This window comes from Erinaceus europaeus, chromosome 16 (genome assembly GCF_950295315.1).
Source record: "Erinaceus europaeus chromosome 16, mEriEur2.1, whole genome shotgun sequence".
Classification (NCBI taxonomy): Eukaryota; Metazoa; Chordata; class Mammalia; order Eulipotyphla; family Erinaceidae; genus Erinaceus; species Erinaceus europaeus.
In genome coordinates this window covers 5902770-5929213 of record NC_080177.1, presented here as the reverse complement: position 1 = coordinate 5929213, position 26444 = coordinate 5902770, and the positions used below count along the sequence as shown (strand labels likewise).

Below are 26444 nucleotides of genomic sequence, written 5' to 3'. Positions count from 1 at the left end.
TTATCAGACTTTCTCCTGAAGGAACAGCTTTTTTTAAAAAAACAAAACATTATATTTATTTTAATGCAAGACAGAGAACATCTACCTGGAACCTCAGAGGCTCAGGCATAAAAGTCTCTTTGTATACCCATTATGCTACTTCCTGTTGGGAGCCATTTGACTGACCCACTGAGCCCGACCACTACTGGCGATAGAGAACTCTGAGCAGGAAGTCGCTGAGTCACCTGACACATTTGGAACCATCACCATGCATTAGTCTAAACAGACCTTGAGATGTAGTTTTTGTTTCCTTTTAAAATATGGGTTTGAGGAGAGAACCCAGAACCCTGTACCACCACTGAGTGGTCTCTCTAACACCATTTCTTGTTTGTTTGTTTGTGTATTTCCAGAGCGCTGGTCAGTTCTGGCTAAGACTAGCTAAGACAGCTCTTTCTCCTCCTACTCACAAGCAGAAAGCAATCTTTTTAAAATCACGTGTGTACAAAGTGGTATTCTTTCTAAAATGTATGCCAGAAAATTGGACTGTATTCTCTTCACACTTTCCTATCCCCACCTCTCAGTGTGTGCCTCTATCAGTCATCTTAACACAGGGCCATAGCTTCTCTCTCTTTTTAAAAATTTTTTTCTCCTTTTGTTACCCTTGTTGTTTTAATGTTTTTGTGGTTATTATTGTTGTTGTTATTGATGTCGTTGCTGTTGGATAGGACAGAGAGAAATGGAGAAAGGGGGGGAAGACAGAGGGGGGAGAGAAAGACATCTGCAGACCTGTTTCACCGCCTGTGAAGCGACTCCCCTGCAGGTGGGGAGCCGGGGCCTCAAACCGGGATCCTTATGTCGATCCTTGGGCTTCACACCGTGTGTGCTTAACCCACTGCGCTATGGCTCGACCCCCAGCTTCACTTGTTTTTTTTTTTAAATTTTATTTATTTATTTATTTTCCCTTTTGTTGCCCTTGTTGTCTTTTTACTGTTGTTGTAGTTATTATTGTTATTGATGTCGTCATTGTTAGGTAGGACAGAGAAAAATGGAGAGAGGAGGGGAAGACAGAGAGGAGGAGAGAAAGACAGACATCTGCAGACCTGCTTCACCACCTGTGAAGTGACTCCCGTGCAGGTGGGGAGCCAGAGATTCGAACCGGGATCCTTCCGCCGGTCCTTGCGCTTTGCGTCACGTGTGCTTAACCCACTGCTCTACCACCCGACTCCCGATTAGCTTGTTTTTATCTGTTTATTTTACATGATACTTAGGAGTAAACCCAGGGACTTGTGCAGGCATATCACTGCTGAGTGGTCTCCCTGGCCCAGTAATTTAGAGAGAGAGAGAGAGAGAGAGAAGAGAGGGGAGAGGAGGGACTAGAGCTCTGGCCCACTAGGGAAAGATAGAAACAGGCTGGGGGGGTGTGGATTGACCTACAGACACCGCTGACTAGCGGAGAAGCAATTACAGAGACTTCCTACTGTCTACAGCCCCAAAACAACCTTGACCCATACTACCAAGGGGGAGAAGTGACAGGAGGAAGAAGATAAGAGGGCTCTGAACTCCAGCTCCATCAGCACCCGGAGAGAGAGAGGAGTAAAAGGAGAGGGACGTGTGGAGATAGTAATGGTGTCTTGAGTGGTTTGGAGGGGAAGAGAGGATTGAATCAGCAAGAAAAAGGGGACAACTCTATATAAATGTGGACAGACAGTTGTAGAGATGATGGTTGGCCCTTGTCTACAACCTTGGGGGAACTGCGGTGGCTTACAGGGGGAGACTGAAGATTCAGAGCCCTGGTGGTGGGACTGGAGTGGGTTTATACCCAGGTTGACATGTAATTTTGTAAATCAATATTAAACCACTAATAAATTTAGAGAGAGAGATGTCAAGGCACTGTCACCTGTGGAGCTTCTCCCTGTTGCTGCCCGTGGTGCTTCCCCTGGTGCTATGCACTCTACCGGGTAGATTATCTTTTATCCCTTCACTTCTTTCGAGCTTAAAAACATTGGCTTAGGGACCGGGCGGTGGCACACCTGGTCAAGCACACACACACTACAGTGAGCAAGGACACAGTTCAAGCCCTTAGAGGGCAAAGCTTCACAGGTGGTGAAGTAGGGCTGCAGGTGTCTCTCTGTCTCTTTCCTTCCTCCCCCTCCTCTCAGTTTCTATCTCCACCCCATAAATAAACAATAAAAAAACTGGATGAATTGTGTCAGAAGGCAACTTAACTATTGAATCCAGAGTTTGCCAAAGACTGGCCATGTGAATTGATCTCAAAGTCATCAAGAGATAAATACTTTCTTCTCCTTCTCCTCCTTCCCTCCCTCTCCCATCCCTCTCCCCTGCTCATCCTTCTCCTCCTCCTCCTCCTCTTCTTCCTCCTTCTTTTTCTTTACATAAGTTTATTTGATAGGGCAGAGAGAAATTGAGAGGGGAAGGGGATGGAGACCGGGTGTGGAGGGAGAGATGCCTGCAGCACTGCTTCACTGCTTGTGAAGCGTTCCCCCCTACAGATGGGGTCTGGGGGCTTGAACCCAAGTCTCTTAGCACATGGTAACACATGCACTTAATCAGGTGTGCTACCACTAAGCCCCCCTCCCCTTTTAATTTTTTTCTGTCTCTTAGTCACACACACACACACACACACACACACACACACACACATTTTCCCATTAGAATCAATTATCCAAAGATGTGTTTTTATTGAATGATGTGATCCTTCCTTCTGAGATTTAGAGCTCTCTATGCTCCAAGTGAGGGGAGAGGTGGGTTATGACGTCCCAGAGTCTGGTGGGGAATTGCCACCTTGAAAAGTCCATGTGCTGCTTCTTTTGCTACGTCCCCATCAAGTCAAGGGTCTCTGCACAGTGAGCCGCTGCCCAAGGCTGTGCCCTCTTTGGGCAGTCTGGGTCAGGCAGAGCTAGGGTGAGTGAGGCGTTCCGTCATCGTGAGCCGGGAAGACCCGAAGACACAGTGCAGGTGGGGCAGGCGAGTCGGCTGAGCTCAGGGTCAGCTGTTTGATGATTTCCGTGGCCACAGCAGAAATGCCCGTGAGCTCGTGTTGTGTCTCCAGTTAATTGCATGGTAATTAAATGCCAGCACGGTTGATCAGAGGAACTGTGTAATTGAAGCGTAATAAAATGTGGCATGCTTTCTAAGCAATTGAGTTGTCTTCCAAAGACAAGCACAGCTGTCTCTAACAAGTCTTTTTTTTTGGGGGGGGGCATTTATTTATGTTTAAGGAATAACAATAATGAGTCCAATCCCACATTTATAAACCCAGGTATATAGGGAGGCTGTGTGGTGACGCACCCGGTAAGCGCACATATTGCCAAATGCAAGGGCTTGGGTTTGAGCCCCCACTCCCCATCTGCAGGAAGGGTGCTTCATGAGCGGTGAGGCAGGTCTGCAGGTGTTTGTCTTTCTCTCCCTATCTCCCCATCCTCTTGCAGTTTCTCTCTATCCTATCTAATAAAAATTAGAAAGGGGGGGGGGAATAAAGGAAAAAATGGCCACCAGAAAGGTGGATTTGTAGTGCTGGCACCGAGCCTCACCAATAACTCTGGAGGCAGACATAGGTGTGTGTGTGTGTGTGTGTGTGTGTGTGTGTGTGTGTGTGTGTGTGTGTGTGTGTGTGTGAGAGAGAGAGAGAGAGAGAGAGAGAGAGAGAGAGAGAGACTGAGACTTTAAACTTCCTCCCTGCAAAGGGGTGGGGAGAGGGCTGGGACCTTGAACCCAGGTCCTTGTGCTTAGTGAAATGTGTGCTCTAACAGGTGAACCACCACCTGGCCCAGTATAAGAAAAGTTTTAATGGAGGAGGGAGATCACATCATGTTTATGTTTATTCTCTCTCTCTCTCTCTCTCTTGAACAGGACAGAGAGATACTGAAAGAGGAGGAGAGATAGGGAGAGAGACAGAGAGACACCCACAGACGACCTTCACCTCTTGTAAAGGACACCTTCTGCAGGTGCTTAACTGGGTGTGTCACTGCCCGCCCCCCACATAATGCTTATTACAGAAAGAGAATCTCAGGCCTGAGCCTCCAAAGCCCCAAGCTCAGTATTGGATCCCCCCCTCCCTCATAAGTCAAAGCTGATTAGTGCTTTAGTTGAAAAAAAAGTTTCAGGATTTGACTTCACCCTGTCATCTATTTGCATACTCTGTCAGTCTGTCTCCCTTGCTGTTGCCACTGGTAAATTCACTGCTTCTTTTTTTCTTTCGCTTTTGTTGCCCTTGTCGTTTTTTTATTGTTGTAGTTATTATTATTGTTGTTATTGTTGTCGTCATTGTTGGATAGGACAGAGAGAAATGGAGAGAGGAGGGGAAGACAGAGAGGGCGAGAGAAAGACAGACACCTGCAGACCTGCTTCACCACTTGTGAAGCGACTCCCCTGCAGGTGGGGAGCCGGGGGCTCGAACCGGGATCCTTATATGGGTCCTTGCACTTCGTGCCACCTGTGCTTAACCCCCTGCGCTACCGCCTGACTCCCTGCCACTGGTAACTCAGTTAATTCCTTTTCAAACCAGCACTCAAGGATTTCCTCTGGTGCTGGGCATGGTGCTTCCATGTGGGGCATGGTCTCAGGCCCATCAACCACGTGCTGTACGCACTGAAACATCCTGTCTTTATTTTACTGACTGTCTGTACCATGGGCAGGGAGTGTTTCCCATGTCTTAGAGTATGCTGACTGCCTCCACTCATTGGGACTCAGGAGAAAAGGCCACTCCTCGTCCTAGAACCAACAGAACCACAGGATCCTTTCTGCGATGCTCTGAGGACATACCATTCCTCCCTCTTGGAGGTGTGAGCCCTATGTGCAGGAACGGGCCTATCCCATCTGTCACCCATTTCTGGAAAGCTGCTGGCTCGTAGGGATATGATTCTAACTTTCCCTCAGTCGCTATTTTAGAGGATTTTTTAAAAGTCACTTATGGGAATTGGGCGGTAGTACAGTGGGTTTGCACGTGGTACAAAGAGCAAGGACCAGCATAAGGATCCTGGTTTGAACCCCTGGCTCCCCACTTGCAGGAGAGTCATTTCACAGGCGGTGAAGCAAGTCTGCAGGTGTCTATCTTTCTCTCCCCCTCTCTGTCTTCCCCTCCTCTCTCCATTTCTCTTGTCCTATCCAACAACAACTTACATCAGTAACAACAACAATAATAACTACAACAGCAATAAAAAAAAATGAGGGCAACAAAAGGGAAAATAAATAAATAAAAATTTTAAAAAGTCATTTATAAGAGACTTTCTGTTAATTGCTTGACAGCCAAACTTCAGACTATGAGTGATGGCTTGCTGTATTTCTGTGTTTGGAATTGATAGAACAGGGAAGGCAGAGAGAGACACCACAACACCAAAGCTTCCATTAATGTCGTGGTGGCCGGGCTCAAACCTGGCTTCTGCATATGACAAAACAATGCATTATCCTTGTGAGCTATTGGATTGTCGGGAAAAGCATGACATACTTTTCCGTGCAAAAATATGCCATGACTTTGCGGGTAGCCCAATATTTTTCTGACCCAGATTTCATTATTGTTAATAGCTGTATATGGAATAGAAGAAGGAGAAGGAGAAGAAGTGATGCTCCTGGTTAAGTGCTCACATTACAGTGCGCAAGGACCCACATTTAAGCCCTTGGTCCCCACCTGCAGGGGGAAAGCTTCATGAGTGGTGAAGCAGGGCTGCTGGTGTCTCTTTGTCTCCCTTCCCTCTTAATTTTTCTCTGTCTCTATCCAATAATATATAGATATATGGCCTTAGTAAGTTCAAATGTGTGATGCTTTGGAGAAAGCTACCCAGTAGTATCACTTTAAAAGTAAATAAATAAAACTATGTGCTATAGGTCTAGGTGATGTCATAGTGCTCAGGCAAAAGACTTTCATGCCTGAGGCTCTGAAGTCCCAGGTTCAATTCCCAGCACCACCATAAGCCAGAGTTGAGCAGGGAATTTTTCTGTTTAAAAAGAGACATGTCCGATGTGGTTAGACAAGTTTTGAGGTGACTCTGTTCACGTTCAGAATTCTTTCTTACCCTGTATCGGGCAGGTGAAGTTGCTTAATTCCAAGAAGTATTTAATTCTGAGTGGTCATTAACATGTAAACACAATCTGACCTCCAAGTGCCCTTGAAGACTTTGTGCCAGTTTGTGGGCACAGAGTGTTTTGACCAGTGGAGAGAGACCGACATCAGTTTAATATCATTCCCCAGCGAGGAGATTAATTTTGCATCAGGGTGTGATTCTAACCGAAGTGTCTGGGGAATGGGGGAGAGCTCTGAAGTCACAGCCGCCCTGCAGTGAACATTCACCAGATAGCTTATGAAATAACTGGCATAGCTGGTGAGAAGAATGAAGTCAGCGTCTATCTTTAGCCTGTTAGCCTGTGGAATTAACCAGGGAAGCAAAAGCTTTCTCTGTAGACCACGCATGAGCGGGGATGCATTTTTCTTACATACTTAAATCACACCATGAAGAACAGTGATGTAAGTTTGGGATCCTTTGGGGGGGTAGGGTGCGTCTGGGAAGGGTCGGGAAGTGGGATGGGCAGGTCAGTTGCAAAGGTACAGACCTGGGACGAAACAACTTGTGTGACTTTGAACTCTCTCTCCTGCCCCCCTCAATCCACCATCTCCGTCCCAATGAAGGAGATGACCTGAGCCCATTTAAATTAAACTCGAGAACTATTCTGTGTTGGGGGGGAGGGGGCCTTAAAAATAATATTGATTGATTTCTTGGATAGGAACAGAGGGAAATTGAGAAGGAAGGGGAAATAGAGTGGGAGAAAGAGAGATACCTGCAGCATTGCTTCACCACTCGTGAAGCTTCCCCTCCTCCACTGCAGGTGGAGACTGGAGACTTGAACCCTGGTCTTTGCGCATGGTAATGCGTGTGCTCAATCAGGTGCGCCACTACCCGGCCTCCTTTATCTGCTGGCAGTTTGCTGTTCACTCAGCGTTACCTCTGAGCTCAGTCCCTGCCACTGAATTGCAATTTGCTCCTTTCTGCTGCTGTCCTGGAAACTCTTGTGCAAAAACAGTTATCTGTCCGTCTGATGATAGCTTGAAAACACAAACCCAAGTCCCCTCTTTCCTCCTCTCTTCCTTTGAGAGAGAACTGCTGTCCAGTCTGCTGAGTGGCCGAGTGCATAAGCTGCAGGTTCTCCCTGCTGGACGGGATGTCGGAAGGGCTGTGGGTTTGCTTCTTCCGTGGAAGTGCTGCTTATTCTTGGTGGCTGGACACACTGCCAAGGACGCAGCCCTCCGCACTGCAGAGAGAATGCCCATGTGGTTGTGGGCTTTTTCTTTTAACTCCATTTAGTCTCCCATGTGGCCCTGTGTGCTGTCCTACATGTGTTTCCCTACCAGACTCCTGTGAATTCCTCTGGTGTTGGGCAGCTCCTGGAGTATAAATAAACCCGGCAGAACATACTTGGCATTCCTCTCCAGAGTGCACATTGCCTGTCTCTTGCACGTGAGCACATCTTGCCGCCGTGCCCCGGCGAGGCCGCCTGTTTGTCCTCTTTATGGAGACGTGTCTCTGCACACAGTCTGGTCATTTGCTTTTCTTTTCGTTTCTTTTCTTTTGCCTCCAGGGTTATCACTGGGGCTGGGTTGCCTGCACTACGAAGCCGCTGCTCCTGGAGGCCACCTATTCCCTTTTGTTGCCTTCTTGTTGTTGATCGTTGTTGTTGTTATTGCTGTCGTTGTTGGACAGGACAGATAGAAATCGAGAGAGGAGAGGGGGAGAGAAAGACACCTGCAGACCTGCTTCACCACCTTTTAAGTGACTCCACTGCAGGTGGGGAGCCCGGGGGCTCGAACCAGGATCCTTACGTCGGTTCTTATGCTTTGCACCATGTGCACTTAACCCATTGCGCTACTGCCCGGCCCCTCACTCTGGCTATTTTTTAAATTTTGTTGTTTTATTGTGTTGACTGCCCTTCAGCTGTTGAATTACATGACTCCTTTAGACACCTCGGCCCTTTTTTTTATTCCGTGTGTGGTATGTAGATATTTTTCCCCGTCTTTAGTTGGCTGCTTTGTTTTTCTGCTGATAATTCCTTTGGCAGAACAGAAGCTTTTAAAACATTTGATAGAGTCCCATTGTTTTAATTTTGCCTTCATTTCCCTTGCTGTTTCAGGCCAAGCTCCCCCCCCCCCCCGTTCCTCTAGTGACGTTGTCACAGAAGCTATCACCTCTATTGGCTTCTGTGGATTTTATAGTTTCAATCTCACACCCAGGCCCTTGTTCCATTCTGAGTTCATTTTTGTATAGAGGAGCACTTAAGTTTTGTTCTTTTGCATGTGACTGTCCAGTTTTCCCAGCACCCTTTGATGAAGAATTTTTCCTTTTTTTCTCTTGTCTTTCTTTCCCTTTTATTAACATATTTATTTATTCCCTTTTGTTGCCCTAGTTTTTTTGTTGTTGTAGTTATTATTGTTGTTGTTATTATTGTCATCGTTATTGAATAGGACAGAGAGACATGGAGAGAGGAGGGGAAGACAGAGAGGAGAAGAGAAAGAGAGACACCTGCAGACCTGCTTCACCGCCTGTGAAGCGACTCCCCTGCAGGTGGGGAGCCAGGGGCTCGAACCGGGATCCTTATGCTGGTCTTTGGGCTTTGTGCCACATGTGATTAACCTGCTGTGCTACCACCCGACCCCGTCCTTTTTTTTTTTTTTTTTAAGATTTCATTTATTTATTCATGAGAAAGATAGGAGGAGAGAGAAAGAACCAGACATCACTCTGGTCCATGTGCTGCTGGGGATTGAACTCAGGACCTCATGCTTGAGAGTCCGATGCTTCATCCATTGCTCCACCTCCTGGACCACTCTTTCCCTTTTGTTCATTTTTTTTTTACCTCCAGGATTATCACTATGAATCCACCACTCCTAGCAGCCATCCCCCCCCCCCCATTTTATTAGATAGGACAGAGAGAAACTGAGAGAGGAGAGGGAGATAGAGAAAGAAAAAGACACTTGCAGACCTGCTTCACCATTTGTGAAGTGTCCCGTCTAAGGTGGGGAGGTGAGGCTTGAACCAGGATCCTTGCGTGGGTCCTGGTGCTTAGTACTGTATGTGCTTAACGAGGTGCGCCACTGCCTGGGCCCTAAAAATTTCCTTTCTTGATTGTTTGATCATGGCTCCCTTGTCGCAGATTAAGTGTTGGCATATGTGTGGGTTTAATCATGGGCTTTCAATTCCGTTCCATTAATCCATGTACCTGTTTTTATTCCAGTGCTGCACTGTGTCCACTATTTTGGTTTGGTTTGTAATAGAGCTTGAGGTTGGGTAGCACTATTCCTCCCCCCCCCCCCCCCCGCCCCGAAGTGCTTTAAAGAATCGCTTCAACAAGCCAGACTTTATGGTCACATGTGAGTTCTTCTGTTTAAAAAAATACCATTAGAGTTTTGACAGGGATTGCACTGGGTCTCTGTGTTGCTTTTGGTATGATGCCTGCTTAACTAAATGAGTTGTAACCCAGCCACGACCACAGAATATCTCTCCATCTCTTTGCATCTTCTTAATATCCCCGAACAGTGTCCTGTAGTTTGCCATGTAGAGGTTTTTCACTTCTTTCATGAAATGAATCCCTAGACACTGAACTCCCTTTGATGTGATTGTGAACAGAATGGCTTCCTTAATTTCTTGTTAGCTAGCTGATTGCTGGCATATCAGCAGAATGGCTTTCTGCCACTTCACTTGCCTCTGGTTTCTCATCGTCTTTTAGCAGAGTGGACTGCAGCTCTGATGTCTCTGAGCTGTCACCTGGTGGTTGTACCGCGTCCAGTCTCCTGTTTCTCGTCTACGAGACTCTGTGCTCTCACAATTAATTTTATTGGATTTGGGGCAACTCGAGCTTTTAAATTGGTTCCAGAATAAGGCAAAGGATTTTCCATTTCTCATCTTGGCAGCTAACACACAGACTCCTCTCCTCCTTGGCTTAAGCTCTCCCTCTTGTTACTTGGATGGCGTCATTGTTTGGGTTCTGATCAAATGACACTAATATCCATCTCCTTTGGAGCTGTGATGCACCACTTAAAGAATCTCAGATTCCCCCTGAGGCTGCTTACCTGTCAGATGCGGGCACAAGTATGTGGAAGGGTGGGGTCCATCATCTTTCAGTTTCAACAGTGGGTCCTTTGCTTGTTGAAGACAGCCCCTCCACTGTGAATATCTGCCCTCCTTCACTCGGTCCGTTTCTCCCCCCAGATAAAGCTCTGGTGTCTCCCTGCCTCTGTTGCCTTCACTCTCCACCTTCTTGGCTTAGTGAAAGGAAGTTCTGGCAGACAGGTGGTCAGTGCCCACACTATTCATGATCTCAGAGAAGACACATTCCTACCTACAACGCCTGGCCTTATTTTGACAGCAGAACTTTGGTGGTGGGTATGGTGTGCAACTACACGGTGTGATCTTACAATCCTGTAGCCTACTATTCATCACTGATAAAAATATATATAATAAAAAAGGACAGTGTCGCCCACACTCTCCAGCACCCTGAATGGGGGGTGAAGCGTTTCTCCCTCCTGCTGGGATATCTCCCCTAAATGTTCCCACGAGCCAAGTCAAGGCACCCTGGCCTCTAGCCCAGTGACTTTGCTGTTGTGGCTCTCACCTCATTTTAAGCTGTGTCCCTAATGACTGAGAAATGGGCCCCCGGGGATGCTGCTTTCTGAGCCTTTCCACTGGGAGCCAGGAGTAGGAGATGATGGCAGATAATGGGACAAGGCTCCCTCCCTCCCCTTGGAAGCTGTGCTTCTCTGCAGAAGGAAGAGCAGGCAAGGGGTGACTTTTTTTTTTAATTTATATTTATTTATTTATTTTCCCTTTTGTTGCCCTTGTTGATTTTCATTGTTGTTGTAGTTATTGTTGTTATTGATGTCGTTGTTGTAAGATAGGACAAAGAGAAATGGAGAGAGGAGGGGAAGACAGAGAGGAGGAGATAAAGACAGACACCTGCAGACCTGCTTCACTGCCTGTGAAGCGACTCCCCTACAGGTGGGGAGCCAGGGGCTCGAACCAGGATCCTTACTCCGGTCCATGCGCTTTGCACCACGTGCGCTTAACCCACTGCGCTACCGCCCGACTCCCAAGGGATGACTCGTATGTGCTTCTTACTTCGGATGCTCATGGCAGGAGTGTGGGCTGCTGGGGTCTGGCCAGCGTAAGGAAGGGCTGGGGAGAGGCACCTGGCTAATGCCATTTGTAGCCTGTAACTTCTGCTTCATCCTTGGAAACCATTAAGTTGGCTACACATTTCTCATAGGAACATTGTCTGTCTGTCTCGCTCCCTTTTTTCTTTTATTTGACAGGACAGAGAAATTGAGAGGCAAGGGAAGAGAGAGGGGGACAGAGAAAGATAGACATCTACACACCTGCTTCAACGATCATGAAGCTTTCCTCCTGCAGGTGGGGAGTGGTGGCTTGAACCTGGGTCCTTCCACATGGCAATTCCCCCCCTTTTAAAATAAAATTTGTGCTTAGTAATGGGTTCATCGCACCTACCACCAAAGCTCTCTGTCCTCACCCTCCCACCTCCCAAAGATAACCAACCCTTTTATCCCAGAGATAAGCCCCGAGTCTTTTATGAGAGTTCTCACAAAATCTTAGAAACAATTTGTGTGCTTCTGTTGTTTGTTTTGCAAGTTCATGTGTCTCATCAGTTCTGTAGATTCTGCATGTGGGTGAAACCATCTGGTAAGTTGTCTTTCATTTCTTTATTGCAATACACATAACCACCTCCAGTGCCACCTATTTTTGTCCCAACGGACACAAGATAATATGTATTTTTCATTGCAGAATAGTATTTCGTGGGATATGTATGTATCCCATAACCTCTTAAGCCAGGCATCTGTTGATGGGCATTTAGGCTGCTTCCAACTCTTCGAAGATAGTGACTAATGCAGCTGTGAACATAGATAGGGGTGCATGTGCCTCTTTGAATTAGCGGGAGACATAGTCTCTTGTGGGGCCTCTTGTACAATGCACATGTGAAACTATATCGCATTTCTTCTTTCTTCTTTCACTTCTTGGCTTCACATATGATCACTTTTATCAACGTGGACCAATGTTTTCAGTCAGAGAGAGGGAGAGAAGGAGGGGGAGAGAGAGAGAGACACACAGAGAGACATCATAGCACTGAAGCTTCTGTCAATGCCAAAGCGTCTCCTGTGGGGCTTTGGACCTGAACTGTGTACTCTGTGTGGTGAGCTGTTCTCCAGCCACTGAAATTTTATTCCTAAGAAAACATTACTGAAACTTTTATAGTCTTTTCTTTAATGTCTAAGAAATTAAAATGAATTATTTAAGCTAAGCAGTAAGGAATGTATGCTTCCCCCACCCCAGGGACCCAGGTTCTGAAATCACTTTTTTAACTTTATTTAATTTGATAAGACAGAGGAGAGGAGGGTACTGGGGAGGGAGGAAGAGAGAGAGAGAGGCTTGTAGACCACTGGTGGGGACCAGGGTTTTGAACCCAGGTCTTTGCGCATGGTAATATGTGCACTCAACCAGGTGTGCCACTGCCTGACCTCTGAAATAATTTTGTATTTAAATAACAGCACCATGGGATAAACCCAGGGCCCCACAGGTGCATGATACTGCTGAGTCACATTTCCCGACTCATTTATCTTCACTCTGTATTTTTTTTTTTGATGTCGTTGTTGTTGGATGGGACAGAGAGAAATGGAGAGAGGAGGGGAAGACAGAGAGGGGGAGAGAAAGACAGACACCTGCAGACCTGCTTCACAGCCTATGAAGCAACTGCCCTGCAGGTGGGGAGCCGGAGGCTCAAATTGGGATCCTCACACCGGTTCTTGTGCTTTGCGCCACGTCCGCTTAACCCGCTGCGTTACTACTGGACCCCTGCTCACTCTGTTTTTTTTTTTTTTTTTTTTTTTTGCCTCCAGGGTTATTGCTGGGGCTCGGTGCCCGCACTACAAATCCACTGCTCCTGGAGGCCTTTTTTTTGTTTTTGTTTTGTTTTTTTTGTTATTGCTGCTGTTGTTGGATAGGGCAGAGAAATTGAGAGAGAAGGGGAAGACAGAGGGGGAGAGAAAGACACCTGCAGACCTGCTTCACCGCCTGTGAAGCGATCCCCCCACCCCCCCGCAGGTGGGGAGCCAGGGGCTAGAACTAGGATCCTTGCGTTTTGCACTATGTGTGCTTAACCCGGAGCACTACTGTTCGACCCCCCGGAGCAGTGCTCTATACACCTGGACAAGCACAGAAACTTCCTTAAGCAACTCAAAGAGTCCTGCTCACAGCTGCCCATAGGGAATTAAGAATTTGGTGGGCTCTCTGTTGGCAGTGCTGTGAACTCCAGGGATCAGTGAGGTGGCTGGATAGGGGGACCCTGTGTGTTAGGTATTAATTATCCCTGTAATCATCCCCCCCCCGTAATCATTTTTAAAGCATATGCAGCCAGCTAGTTTAAGAGTTGTAGTCATTAGTGGAGTTGGGAGCTGGCAGACTTGGGCAGACAACCTGTCATTCTGAGCCTTTCACCTTGTCCATGAGGTGGAGGAGAAAGACCCACTTCACGGAGGAGTTGCTAGAATGAGGAAACAGAGAGCCTGGCCTGGAACAGGCGTCCAGCTAGTGGCAGTGGTGGATCGCACAGAAAATGCTGAAAGTTTTGTTCTTTGGACTGGTTGTTGGGGTTACTTGTGGCAGGACTGGGGGACAGGGTGGGGTTAGGGTTGCTCCATTCATTATTTACACTGTTGCTATTTGGAAAATTGAATTGGGGGAGATCATGGATGATAGACCGACTTCCAAGTATTTTCTCTGGTATTCTTTTTTTAAAAATATATATATTGGGGGGTCAGGCGGTAGCGCAGCAGGTTAAGCGCATGTGGCACAAAGCACAAGAACCGGTGTGAGGATCCTGGTTTGATCCCCTGGCTCCCCACCTGCAGGAAGTTGCTTCACAGGTGGTGAAGCAGGTCTGCAGGTATCTATCTTTCTCTCCCCCTCTCTGTCTTCCCCTCCTCTCTTGATTTCTCTCTGTCCTATCCAATAACAATGACAGCAATAACAACAATAATAATAACCACAACAACAATAAAACAACAAGGGCAACAAAAAGGAAAAAATAGCCTCCAGGAGCAGTCGATTTGTGGTGCAGACACCGAGCCCCAGCAATAACCCTGGAGGCAATATATATATATATATATACATATATATATATATGTATATGTATATATATATATATATATATAATTTATTGGATAGAGACAGAGAAATCAGGATGGAACGGGAAGATGGAGGGAGAGAGAGAGAGACTAGCAGCACTGCTTTACCTCTTATAAAGCTTCCCTGCTGCAGGTGGAGACCAGGGACTCGAACCATCGTCATTGTGGGTTGTAACATGTGCACTCAACTGGGTGCACCCACCCGGCCCCTACATTCTTGGTATTCTTTTCAGCTGGACTCCGTTGCTTTGTTAGACACCTTGTCTTGTGGTCTTACTGTTGGGAGTGGTGTGTGTCGACGTGCTGACTTGTTTGGTCCACAGTTCAGGAGGAAGATGCCTTTAGAATCTCCAGCACTCGTGGGCCGGCAGGAAAGAAGACGAGTATTCTGCTTGCAGCCCTCTCTGTCCTGCTTTATTGTTCTGTCATTCCTTTGTCCCTCTCTGGGATGGGCAGGGACTTGTCTCTGGCCCTTCACATTCTGAGCCCAGGAGCTTTAACTGTGCCCCTGGAGGTTAGAGGGGAAGAGAATGGACAGGAAGAATAACCTTCTGGTGTGTCTCCGGGGACACATACTTTGTGGGTTGAGGCCCTTTTCTCCTGTGGCTGTGTTTCTCCCTTCCAGGGAGTGTTTGGGGGAAAGACTGAGTGAAAATGATCCAAGGGGTAGCTGCACGGTGTGGGGTCGAGGGGTGGAGGGGTCTGTGAAGCTGTTACTGGGAGAGCTTCTTGTGGATGGGTAGGTTGGCACTTGGCCTTTTGACAAGGTGCCTAGGCTCAAGGATCAAAGAAAATGTGACTTTTTTTTTTTTTGCTTCCAGGGCTAATGCTGGGGCTCAGTGCCTGCACTATGAATCCACTGCTCCTGGAGGCTATTTTTTCCCTTTTGTTGCCCTTGTTATTATTATTGTCGTTATTGCTGTGGTTGTTGGATAGGACTGGGAAGACAGAAAGACTAGAGAGGGGAGAGAAAATCAGACACCTGCAGACCTGCTTCACCACCTGTGAAGCGACACCCTGAAGTTGGGGAGCTGGGGGGCTTGAACCAGAATCCTTACACTGTTCCTTGTGCTTTGCTCCATGTGCGCTTAACCCAATATGCTATTGCCTGGCCCCAAAAGTGTGATTTATAATCCAGATGGAGAAATACAAGAATTCAGGGCTGGGGAGACAGCAGATCGGTTTTGCAATGGACATTCTTTTTTTATTTATTTACTTACTGGATAGAGAGAGAAATTGAGAGAGAAGAAGGGAGATAGACAGAGAGAGACCTGCAGCCCTGCTTCCTTCACCACTCATGAAGCTTCTCCTCTGCAGGGGGGGACCTGGGACTTGAACCTGGGTCCTTGCACATGGTAACATGCCACCTGTCCTCCGCAAAAGAGCTTCATGCCTGAAGTACCTAGGGACAGGTTCAATCCTCAGTATCACCATGAGTTAGACCTGAGCACTGCTTTAGCCTGGCCCCCATCATTAAAATAAATAAAATATTTTTAAAAAGAAATAAGAGAATTCAGGTAAGCAGGTATATATATATCTTGCTTTTATAGCTTACCAAGGGATTGGCTTCCAAATATGGCTGTGAGTCCTGAAGACTGCATTGCAGGTTCTCCTGAATGTGTCTGTCTGGCTCACCTGCCAGGGCTCTGCCTTACGTGGACATGGCTCTGTGCTTGGCTCCAGGTCCCAGACCGATCCCCCCTTCCCCCCTTTCTGCATGCCCAGAGCACTCTACACAGTCTCCTCTCTCTGTTGAACTTGGAGATGAATATCTTTTTTTTCCAAGAGTTGCTTTTCTGCAGGGATGTGTCTTAACAATTTCTTTTCTTTCTTTCTTGTTTTCAAAAGCAAACCCATGACTTGCTCACCCCCAAGGCTTTCTAAGAATGTTCTTCTGTTTGGAAGTTTTCCTGGCTGGTTTATTCTCCTCCCCCCCCCCCCAGCAGCTGAAATTTTCAGGACAAAATGACTCCCCAGTGTCCATTTCAGAGATCAGAAGCCAGAGGGGAAAATTGCATCTTCTTTCTGTGATGCGCAGTTAATTCTGATTTTGACAAAGAGGCCTTCACCCCACTGGGGTGGGGGAGGAGGCTGTTGAGGAAATGAGTGGGCCAACCCACATGGTTTGCTTACCCTCTCCCCCTGTTGCTGCTCTCCTCAGACCCTGGACTTCAGGGCTATTTACCATTTCAATTCTACCACTTGGATAAGTGTCTCTCATTACCGCGCGCAAGGACCCAAGTTCAATCCCTGGGTCACCACATGGCAGCCCCCCGAAGGAAGGAAGCTTCATGAGTGGTGAAGCAGTGCTGCGGTGTCTCCTGTCTCTCTAACTCTCTCTGTCTCTCATCCTTTATGGTAAAGGGGGGGAAAAGCCTCTGGGAGAAGTGAAACCATGAAAGCACCAAGCCCTGGTGGTAACTCTGGTGACAGAATAAATAAGTAAAGTGAGGGGGGTTGGGTAGTAATGCAGCGTGTTAAGCGCACATGGCATGAAGCGCAACGATCCCAGTTCAAGCCTCCAGCTCCCCACCTGCAGAGAGGTCATTTCACAAGCAGTGAAGCAGGTCTGCAGGTGTCTTATCTTTCTCTCCCCGTCTCTGTCTTCCCCTATTTTCTCAATTTCCCTCTGTCCTATCCAACAACAATAGTGGCAACAACAACAACAACAACAACGGGGGGAAAAAAATCCTCCAGGAGCAGTGGATTCATAGTGCAGGCACTGAGCCCCAGAGATAACCCTGGAGGCAAAAATATAAATAAATAAATAAGTAAGTAAATAAATAAATAAAGTGATTCAGCTGACTGTGGATGTGGGCGGTTTAGGAGGTAAGAGTACAGACTGCATGCCTGAGGCCCAGGGTTTGATTCCCAACACCACAGATTCTGCAGCAGCATTCTGATTTCTCTCTCACACTCATGAAATAAGTAAGACCTTTTCCTTCTTTTAATAATGCAATGCTGGGGCATAAAATGAGATCTTTGTGCATGTGTGATACCACTGAATCAACTCCTTGGCTTGTGTTTTTCTTTTCTTTTCTTTCAAAAGTTCTGTGCACAGGGAGAGATGCCAGAGCGTCACTCCAGCATCCAGGGAGGCCCCTTTGGTCCTGTCTCTGGTGTTCACATGTGATGTGGGGGATGGAAACCAGGGCCTCATGCATGGAAGGTCGTAGACTCTACCCATTGGGCTGTCTTCCTCTGACATACATCTTCTGGAGAGAATTAAGGGGAGACAAAAACTGTTAAGTTACAGACAAACAAAGCAAGTCAGTTTCACCGTGCTGCGTGACAGAGAGCTGTTCTTCAGTTTCAGTTTCCTTCTCACACTCAGTTGTTGGGAAGTAAGGCTTGCCGTCTTGGGCGCCATCTTGGAGGCAGAGCAGAGAGGAGCGAAGGTCTTCCCTGGACACCCAGGGTCATGGCACTTTAGAATCTTCTTCCGGTTCCTTTGGATGGGTTTTGCCATGGCGACTGCCTCTCCTTCCCAGTTCAGCATCTTGTGAGCATAAACCCTTACCTTCTGCTCTCCTGGAAGAGAGCCCTGGAGGCCATCCAGGATCCTCATTTATGGGCTTTCTGGGCTGTTCCGGCGTTCCCGTTCCCTGATAAGCTGTAGAAGTACCACGCTAACCGATTGCGCCACTGGAGCACCTATGCCCTGATAAGCTAACCCTTTGCAGTGCCGGGAAACAGAAATGCCTCATTGCTCCATAAATTTAAATTACTGGCTTTCAGAAAGGCTATGAATAGGAACTTTGTAAATGGAAGAGCTTATACTCCGTGTTTCTCTCTTACTACAATAGTTCTCATTCTCAGGAGTGTGTGTGTGTATATGTGTGTGTGTGTGCGCGCTTCTCTGTGTGTATGTGTGCTTCTGTGTGTGTGTGTGTGCTTCTGTGTGTGTGTGCTTGTGTGTGTGTGTGCATGTGCAAGAAGCAGGCAGTTTGACCACTTTGCTAGAGTAAGTGGTATTAACACTGAAGAGGAGGAGGAGGAGGAAAGAGAGGGAGAGATGAGAGACTTCAGCCTTGAGAGTGAGAGCAAACTATTGTTGTTTGTTTATTTGTTTCTTTAAAAGATTTCTTATTATAATTTATTTTTCCTTTTGTTGCCCTTGTTGTCTTATTGTTGTTGTGGTTATTATTGTTGTTGATGATGATGTCACCGTTGTTGAATAGGACAGAGAGAAATGGAGAGAGGAGGGGACGACAGAGAGGAGGAGAGAAAGACAGACACCTGCAGACCTGCTTCACTGCCTGTGAAGCAACACCCCTGCAGGTGGCGAGCCAGGGGCTTGAACCGGAATTTTTCCACGGGTCCTTGCGCTTCATGCCCTGTGCCCTTAAACTGCTGTGCTACCGCCCTACTCCCTGTTTATTTGTTTTTTTTTAGAAATAGTGACTTCTCATGGGGGTTGTGCAGTAGCGCAGTGGGTTAAGCGCACATGGGGACATAGTTACTTCTCTTCCTGCTGTTCCGAATGCTACCTGAGTACCAGGCACTCATTTGGGGAGGCTTCTGGCTCATATCAGAATCACACCAACAGGTGAACATTGACGGGAAAATGTATCTGGAAAGGGGTGGACTGTCGTGACCAGGTCTGAGTGAATGGGAACCAGATGTCGATGTGATCGCACTCGACTTCTATAGAGACGCGTTCAGGTCGCTGCTGCTTCTGCTGCTGCTTCTTTTTAAATTAGTGATTTAATAATAATCAACAAGATTGTGGGATAGGAGGGATACAGTTCCCACCACCAGAGTTCCTATCCCATCCCCTCCACTGGAAGCTTTCCTTTATCCCTCTGGGAGTCTGGACCAAAGATGTCTATGGGGTACAGAAGGTGAAAGGTCTGGCTTCTGTAATTGCTTCTCTGCTTCCATATTCTTTATCCTTCTGGGAGTCTGGACTAAAATTCTTGATGGGATGCAGAAAGTGGGAGTTCTGGCTTCTGTAATTGCTTCTCTGCTGTACATGGTCGTTGGCAGGGGCCCTGATTGTGCAGCTCCCGACTGTGCCACGACTGAGACTGTGAAAGACACCCCCTGACCCTGCAGTGTTGCTCTCCCCTGGCCAGTCCCCACAGACCCTCTGTGAACCCCTTTGGAGTCTTCAGAAGACACAGATGGTTCTTGGAGAGGGAGTTGGGGATCACAGCTTATTTTCGGGGTGCCCGGGTCCACGCCCCCTCTCTTCCATTCTGGTGTTGCAAGGTCTGGCTTGCTTCTTTCTAGAAGTGAGTCCGCCCCTGCCTCTGGAAGGACTAAAGCACGTTCTGCCACCTGCTTGTGACATGTGGCAGGGTGGTGGCCAGCTCTTTGAGGCTGATATTGATCACTACTGTGCGAATAAAGAGGGCGTGTGTGGAGGGGTGTTGTGTTAAAGTTTTGATTTTACCAGGATTGGATTTGCTACTTGTCTGCTAACTGTAAGACATTGTGCAAGGCCGTTTGCACGAGACGGCACATGTGTTCCTGTTTGTGGACAGTAGATCTGTGAAGAGATAGATAGTTTCGGTGCAGAGAAGGAATGGATGGCCACTAGCATGTTCAGACCTTTCCCCTCTTCCTCTCTCCCTCTCTCTGGCTATAGAAAGTCAGTGTGGGGACAGGCAAGACCCTTGGTGGTATCATGCCTGCGGAGGGCATTTGATTCTTCCTCCAGCAAAGCAATGAAAATAAATAAATAAATAAAATAAATAAATAAATAAAAGATTCAGTGATAATGTTTTCAAGAAGCCACACATGGTATTCTGTGACGGGGGCTATCATTATTAGCTAAGTGGGAGCTGGGAGGGAAAGATAAAGTTACTCATGTCTTTCATCCCAGATTCCAGGCCCTAGTTTGGGAATGTGGTCTGGGAACCTGGTTTTAATCCCTGACTCCCTGGGCGTGGGGGCCGGGGGAGAGCTTGAGAGAGCCCACAGAGGGGGTGTGCAAAGCGGAAGGGAGTCTCTGGATTTGAGCAGCAACAGCCCTTGGAGAAAGTGGAGGTAGGAGTGGAGGTGGTGGTGAGGCTTTGCAGCCGAGCCCACTGAGAACAGGAAATATTATCTTAACTGTGTCTGAGCTAAGCCATCTTTTCAGAGTAAGACTCTTGAGTTAATCTCCTGGCTTTGTGCTTAGCAGCAGAGAATGCAGGTTTCCAGACTCCCCCAAGTGCAGGTTTCCAGACTCCCCCAAGTGCCCTGCTTAGCCTGTTGGCCTTCCTCCCTCCCCTCCCCACAGGAGATTGGTTTTCCCTGTTATGTCAGCACAGTGATTGCAGAAGGCTCTGGAATAACCTTGGAGGCCACTCTGCAGATCGCTGGGTTCCTGATGTGAAACCAGTATTGGTTAAAGATGGAATCAATGCAGTTCTGAACTACCATGACCTTGTACAGATAACAGTGTGGGGAGGAAGGAGAGAGACTTCAATGAGGCCTTATCCATAGATTTGGGAAGCCTCTGTAAGATCTGTGGATTTTCTTTCTCGGCTAGGACCTGATAAAACCTTCTCTAAGCTTCTTGACTTCACTCTGACGGCTGCAATAAGTGAGCTGGGCTCTCCATCTCCTGGGCAGTGTCAACAGACCACAAGTCTTCCTAAGTGTGCAGAGGGTCCTGGCCTTACCTGATGTTAAAACAAAAGTTCATGGTCCGGGAGGTGGCGCAGTGGATAAGGCTTTGGACTCTCACACATGAGGTCCTGAGTTCAATTCCTGGCAGCACATGTACCAGAGTGATGTCTGGTTCTTTCTCTCTCTCCTATCATTTCTCCTAAATAAATAAATAAATAAATAAAATCTTTAAAAAAAAAAAAACAGCTCCAGCTCAGGGACTGGGCAGTATGCCAGCAGGTGGAGTGCATACCTAGCTGTGCTTTTGTTGCCAGCTTCAACCCCTGGCACCACATAGGTACACCACTATGGCACCTGGGGAGCTCCACAGATGATGGAGCTCTGCAGTGATGTTTCTCATCTGTCTGTCTGTCTCCAGGTATATAAAGTAAAATAAAGGAGGCCAGGAAGTTCTCTCAGTGTTATCACACATACACAAGACTCTTGGTTCCTTTGTCCCCCAGTTCTGTATACAAAAAGAAGAAAGCTTTTATTTTATTTATTTTTTATTGCCACCAGGGTTATCACTGGGGCTTGGTGCCAGCACTATGAATCTCCTACTGGAAGCTATCCCCCCCCTTCTTTCTATTTTATTTGATAGGACAGAGAGAACTTGAGAGAAGAGGGGGGAGGTGGAGAGGGAGAGAGACAGAGACACCTGTAGACCTGCTTCACCCTTTCTGAAGCATCCTTCCTATAAGTAGGGACCAGGGGCTTGAACTTGGGACCTTGTTCATGGTAATGTATGCACTCTACTGTGTGTGTCCCTAAGAAAGCTCCTTAAGAGGTTTCCCTTCACAAAATTTGAAAGACATATTGAGAACCAGAGCATCGCTCGGGCACACGCACTGCTGGGGAATCAAACTCAGGACCTCATGTTTGAGGGCCCAACATTTCCGTCACACCACCTCCGGGACTGCTCTGGGCATCTTTCTACTCTGCAAAATGCTTGAGAATTTGCTTTTTAACAATTGCAAATTGAAGACACCCCCTTGATTCTCGTGATTCGTGGACTCTGTATTTGCAGATATGTGCCCTTCCCCACATTTCTTTGTGACTCTCCAGTTGTCCCTTCTGTGGCATTTGCCATCAGTCTTGGTCACTCAGGAGCACAGAGGCAAAAGCTCTGAGTCACCTGACACACCCACTCCCAGAGGAGTTCAGATAGGGTGTCACTCTCGGACGGTAAACAACCACCCTTCCTCACAGTCTGTTTAGCGCTGTGCTTCTCCACTTTTTTTTTTTCCACCAGAACACTATTCATTTCTGGCTTATGGTGGTGCAGGGGATTGAACCTGGGACATTGGAGTCTCAGGCATGAGAGTCTGTTTGCATAACCATTATGCTATCTACCCTCCGCCCGCTTCTCCACTTTTAATTTGCTTGTTTTTGCATTTTTCCTGGTGACTTCCCTAGGCCCCCAGATGTTGTGGTGAGGCACCGAGCAGCGTTCTTAAGTAGGAGAATGCCACGGTGTGCATTACAGACAAAATGCTTGTGCTGGAGAAGCTTCATGCAGGTGCTGGGGAAAGCTCTCTGGCCCCAAGTTCAGCATAGTGTTCTCCACCCATCTGGAAACAGAAACACACGTGGGTCCTCGTCAGGGGTTGATCCTTGATGAAAATGCTGTGAACAGAGGCTCTCAGGGCCCTGACTCTGTACTCACTCACTCACTCAGTGTCTCAGTACAGCACACCACTGTATCATTTAGTCAGAGCTGACTCTGCCACTGTGTTGCCAGCCATCACTGAAAAGATGTGATTTGCAACATATTTGTAGCTAGATCGGACTTCAAATAACCAGGCACAAGGATGTAGCTTCAAGCCTCCAGCCCCCACCTGCTGGGGAAGCTTTACACACAGTGTAGCAGGGCTGCAGGTGTCTTTCTTTCCCTCTCTGTCTCCCCTCTTCCCTCTCAATTTCCCTATGCTTCTATCTAGTAAATAATAAAAAACATTTTTAATCACAAGTAAATTATGGAAAAGTTATAAAATCAATAATCATCCCTGGAGCCCTGTGTGTGTGTATGAGGTCACTGCTTGGGGCCACTTTTTTTAAAAAAATTATTTATTTATATATTTATTCCCTTTTGTTACCCTTGTTGTTTTATTGTTGTAAGTATTATTATTGTTGTTGTTGTTGTTATTTATGTCATTGTTAGGACAGAGAGAAATGGAGAGAGGAGGGGAAGACAGAGAGGGGGAGAGAGAGAGACAGACACCTGCAGACCTGCTTCACCACCTGTGAAGCGACTCCCCTGCAGTTGGGGAGCTGGGGGCTCGAACCGGGATCCTTACACTGGTCCTTGCTCTTGGTGCCACGTGCGCTTAACCCGCTGCGCTACCGCCCTACTCCCTGGATCACTTTTTTTCATGCAGAGAAGCAGAGAGAAACACCCACACAGAGACAGAAGGGGAGACAGCTCACACTATACCTTCCACTATCGTCCTAGCTTATCCCACATGGTGGAGAGCCTCGAACGTGTTTTACAATCGTTACATACAATGGGAGGAAGATTGTGCCACCCAACGGTGCTGCCACGAATCTACTTGCTGGCACTGACTTGGCATCCCTCCCACCCAATTTAAAAAGAGCTATCAGGGCTGGGTGACGGTGCAGTCAACTGAGTGCACGTTACTGTGCGCAGGATGTGAGTTCAAGCGCCCAGGTCTTCACTTGCAGGGGGAAAGCTTCACAAGCAGTGAGGCAGGGCTACAGGTGTCTCTCTCTTCCTCTCTCTCTCTCTCCCCCCTTCTCAATTTCTCTCTGTCTCTATCCTATAAATAATGAAACAAAATATCAAAACAAAACAATTAGCACATGGGTGTTAGAGAAAATTCAAAGTGTACAGATATTTTAAAAATTACAGTTAATTTTTTGTCTCACATTTTCCTGCTTCTCTCTTGAAAACATTGATAATTCTTTTTTTAAATTTTTTAAATTATATTTATTATTTTCCCTTTTGTTGCCCTTGTTGTTTTTATTGTTGTTGTTGTTATTGATATTGTTGTTGGATAGGACAGAGAGAAATGGAGGGGGGGGGAAGACAGAGAGGGGGAGAGAAAGACAGACACCTGCAGACCTGCTTCACCGCCTGTGAATTGACTCCCCTGCAAGTGGGGAGCCAGGGGTTCGAACCAGGATCCTTACGCTGGTCCTTGCGCTTTGCGCTACGTGCGCTTAACCCACTGCGCTCCTGCCCGACTCCCAACATTGATAATTCTTACTGTCAAGCGTTTTTTTCTTAAAGAGAAGGTGTATGGGGGGTGGGCAGTGGTGTACCCTATTAAGTGTACATAGTACTAAGCACAAGGACCCGAGCAAGGTTCCAGGTTCAAGCCCTGGACCTACCATCTGCAGGGGGGAACGCTTCCCAAGCATTGGAGCAGGTCTGCAGGTGTCTCTCTGTCTCTCTTCCTCCCCATCTCCTCTTCATCTCTCAGTTTCTCTCTGTCCTATCAAATGGAAAGGAAATAATGGCTGCCAGGAGCAGTGGATTCGTAGTGCCAACACCAGCCCTAGTGATAACTTTGGAGGCAAAAAAAAAAAGATATATACAGATGAATGTATTTTATACTTAAATTTTAGGACAGAAGGGACAGGATACTGATTGCTGCTACATGTCATTTTCATTATGCTTTATGTAACTGAGGTGGAAAGTAATTCACTACTTATAAAAATACCCAAGTTGTAAAGACAAACTTAATAATTGTAGCTTTTGTGCTATAAACAATTAGCTGTGGTGAATATCTTTTAATTTAATCTTTATTTTTGGCCATACTGTAAGCTGCAGAACACAACACTGACCCAGTCTTGCAATTTCATTAGTTTCTTTCACTAGGCTTGGCCAGGAGATTTCAGAGAATTCAGTTTGCTGATGTAAAACACACGTTACTTGCCGACTCAAATGGGTAAACATCTAGGATCAGTTATGATGCCGCATATAAATAGGCCCTGCAGATGTCTCTGGAATGGTGACAATGTGAGGGACACTCAGTGCCAGGGGCTTTCACACCCCTCCCTTCTCACCAGGATGCTGAGGGAAGGCCTATGTCCACTTGTGTGAAGTGCCTGGAGGACTCAGGGAGTGTGGCTGGAATTCCTCAGGGTGGGAACTTGGGGTGTGGAAGGGAGACTTGGCTCTAATTCTGGATACCAGTTAGAGGAGCCGGCCTGAGTTCTCAGCCTCTGCTATTAGACACCTACCCTTTTCACCCAGGGTGACTTAGAGAGACCCAAAGAAACACAAAAGGTTCAGTCAATTTGATGGAATTCATACAAGTTTTACAGACCTTTGAAATAAGAACTGTTTCCTGGGATGCTGGGACTGAGAAGTTGTTAAAATCCTGAATTACGAGGGCCGGGTGGTAGCTCACCGGGTTAAGCACACATGGCCTGAAGCACAAGGACCGGCATAAGGATCCCGGTTTAAACCCCTGGCTCCTCACCTGCAGGGGGGTTGCTTCACAAGCCGTGAAGCAGGTTTGCAGGTGTCTTATCTTTTTCTCTCCCTCTCTGTCTTCCCCATCTCTCTCCATTTCTCTCTGTCCTATCCAAAAGCAACAACAGCAATAATAACAACAAGGGCAACAAAATGGAAAAATTGGCCTCCAGGAGCAGTGGATTTGTGGTGCAGGCACCGAGCTCCAGCCATAACCCTGGAGACAATATATATCCTAGTTTTCCAATTTGCATTTAAAGAAAAGGCAAAGTGGGTTGAGTGCACACATTACCATGTGCAGGAGTGTGTGTGTGTGTGTGTGTGTGTGTGTGTGTGTGTGTGTGTGTGTGTGTGCCGGTCCCTGCCACCCACTTTCTCTCTGTCCTGTTATAGGAAAGGAAGGAAGGCAGAAAAAGTCAGACTGGAAGAGCCCACTGATGGTAGCCTGACCTGGATATTTTCTTGGAATGGATGGGAAAGGGAAGGAACACAGTCGGCTGATTGTCAGTTTTTTCCCTGCCCATGAGGGAGACCGCAGAGACTGTTACACTAGCTTATTTCCCACTCACTACACGGGGCTCACCTACATGGTAATTTTGCAACAAGATCTCAGACTCAGTGCTCCAGCTAGGATTCTGGAGGGGGGTGCCTTGCAGGTGTGGAGAAAACTTGGAGGTTTGACAGAGAGATGTAAACTAAGGGAAAGAAAAAATTAGAAGTCAGTCTCCCTCTCTCTTCTTCTTCTTCTTTTTTTTTTTTTGCCAGTGAAAAATCAGCATAATTTTGGGAGCTTGTACATTTCCTCTCATTTAAGAAGGAAATGAAAATGGATGCCTTTCCCACAGGTTAGAAGTGGAGAGGTGGCTTCTCTCTGAAATTCTTAATTCATTCCTGCCCCGCCCCCCCCTGGGAGTTTTGTTTACTAGGACAGGAAGTCAGATAATCATCCACAACCTAGAGGCACACCCTTTGAAGTACATGGTTTCTCTTCCAGAATTTCTGTGGGAGAGGCACTAAGGAGAATGTTTAAAGGAAAATATTTGACATAGTTGTCCACATTCTTCTTGTTTGTATTCCTGAAGAAGAGCAAGCAAACTTGCTTTCTTCCTCTGCTCATTTTCAGTTGACAAATAACTTAATGAAACTTGAAATTGGGTGCTGGGTGGTGGCGTGCCAGGTTAAGTGCACATAGTGGGAAGCACAAGGACCAGTGTAACGTTCCCGGTTCGAGGC

At 47.0% G+C, this 26444-nt stretch overlaps 1 protein-coding gene across 7 annotated transcripts in view; it reads left to right on the top strand.

Moving 5' to 3' along the window:
* The window catches only part of TLN2 (talin 2), a 414501-nt gene that overhangs the window by 94146 nt on the left and 293911 nt on the right, over positions 1–26444 (top strand). The window contains exon 1 of one of the 7 annotated variants that reach the window (XM_060174394.1): positions 6398–6457. The exons of the other annotated variants lie outside the window; for them this stretch is intronic. The gene's annotated coding sequence lies outside the window, so the exon portion shown is untranslated. Of the gene's footprint in view, positions 1–6397; positions 6458–26444 lie in introns of those variants that run through there. 7 annotated transcript variants of the gene reach the window in all.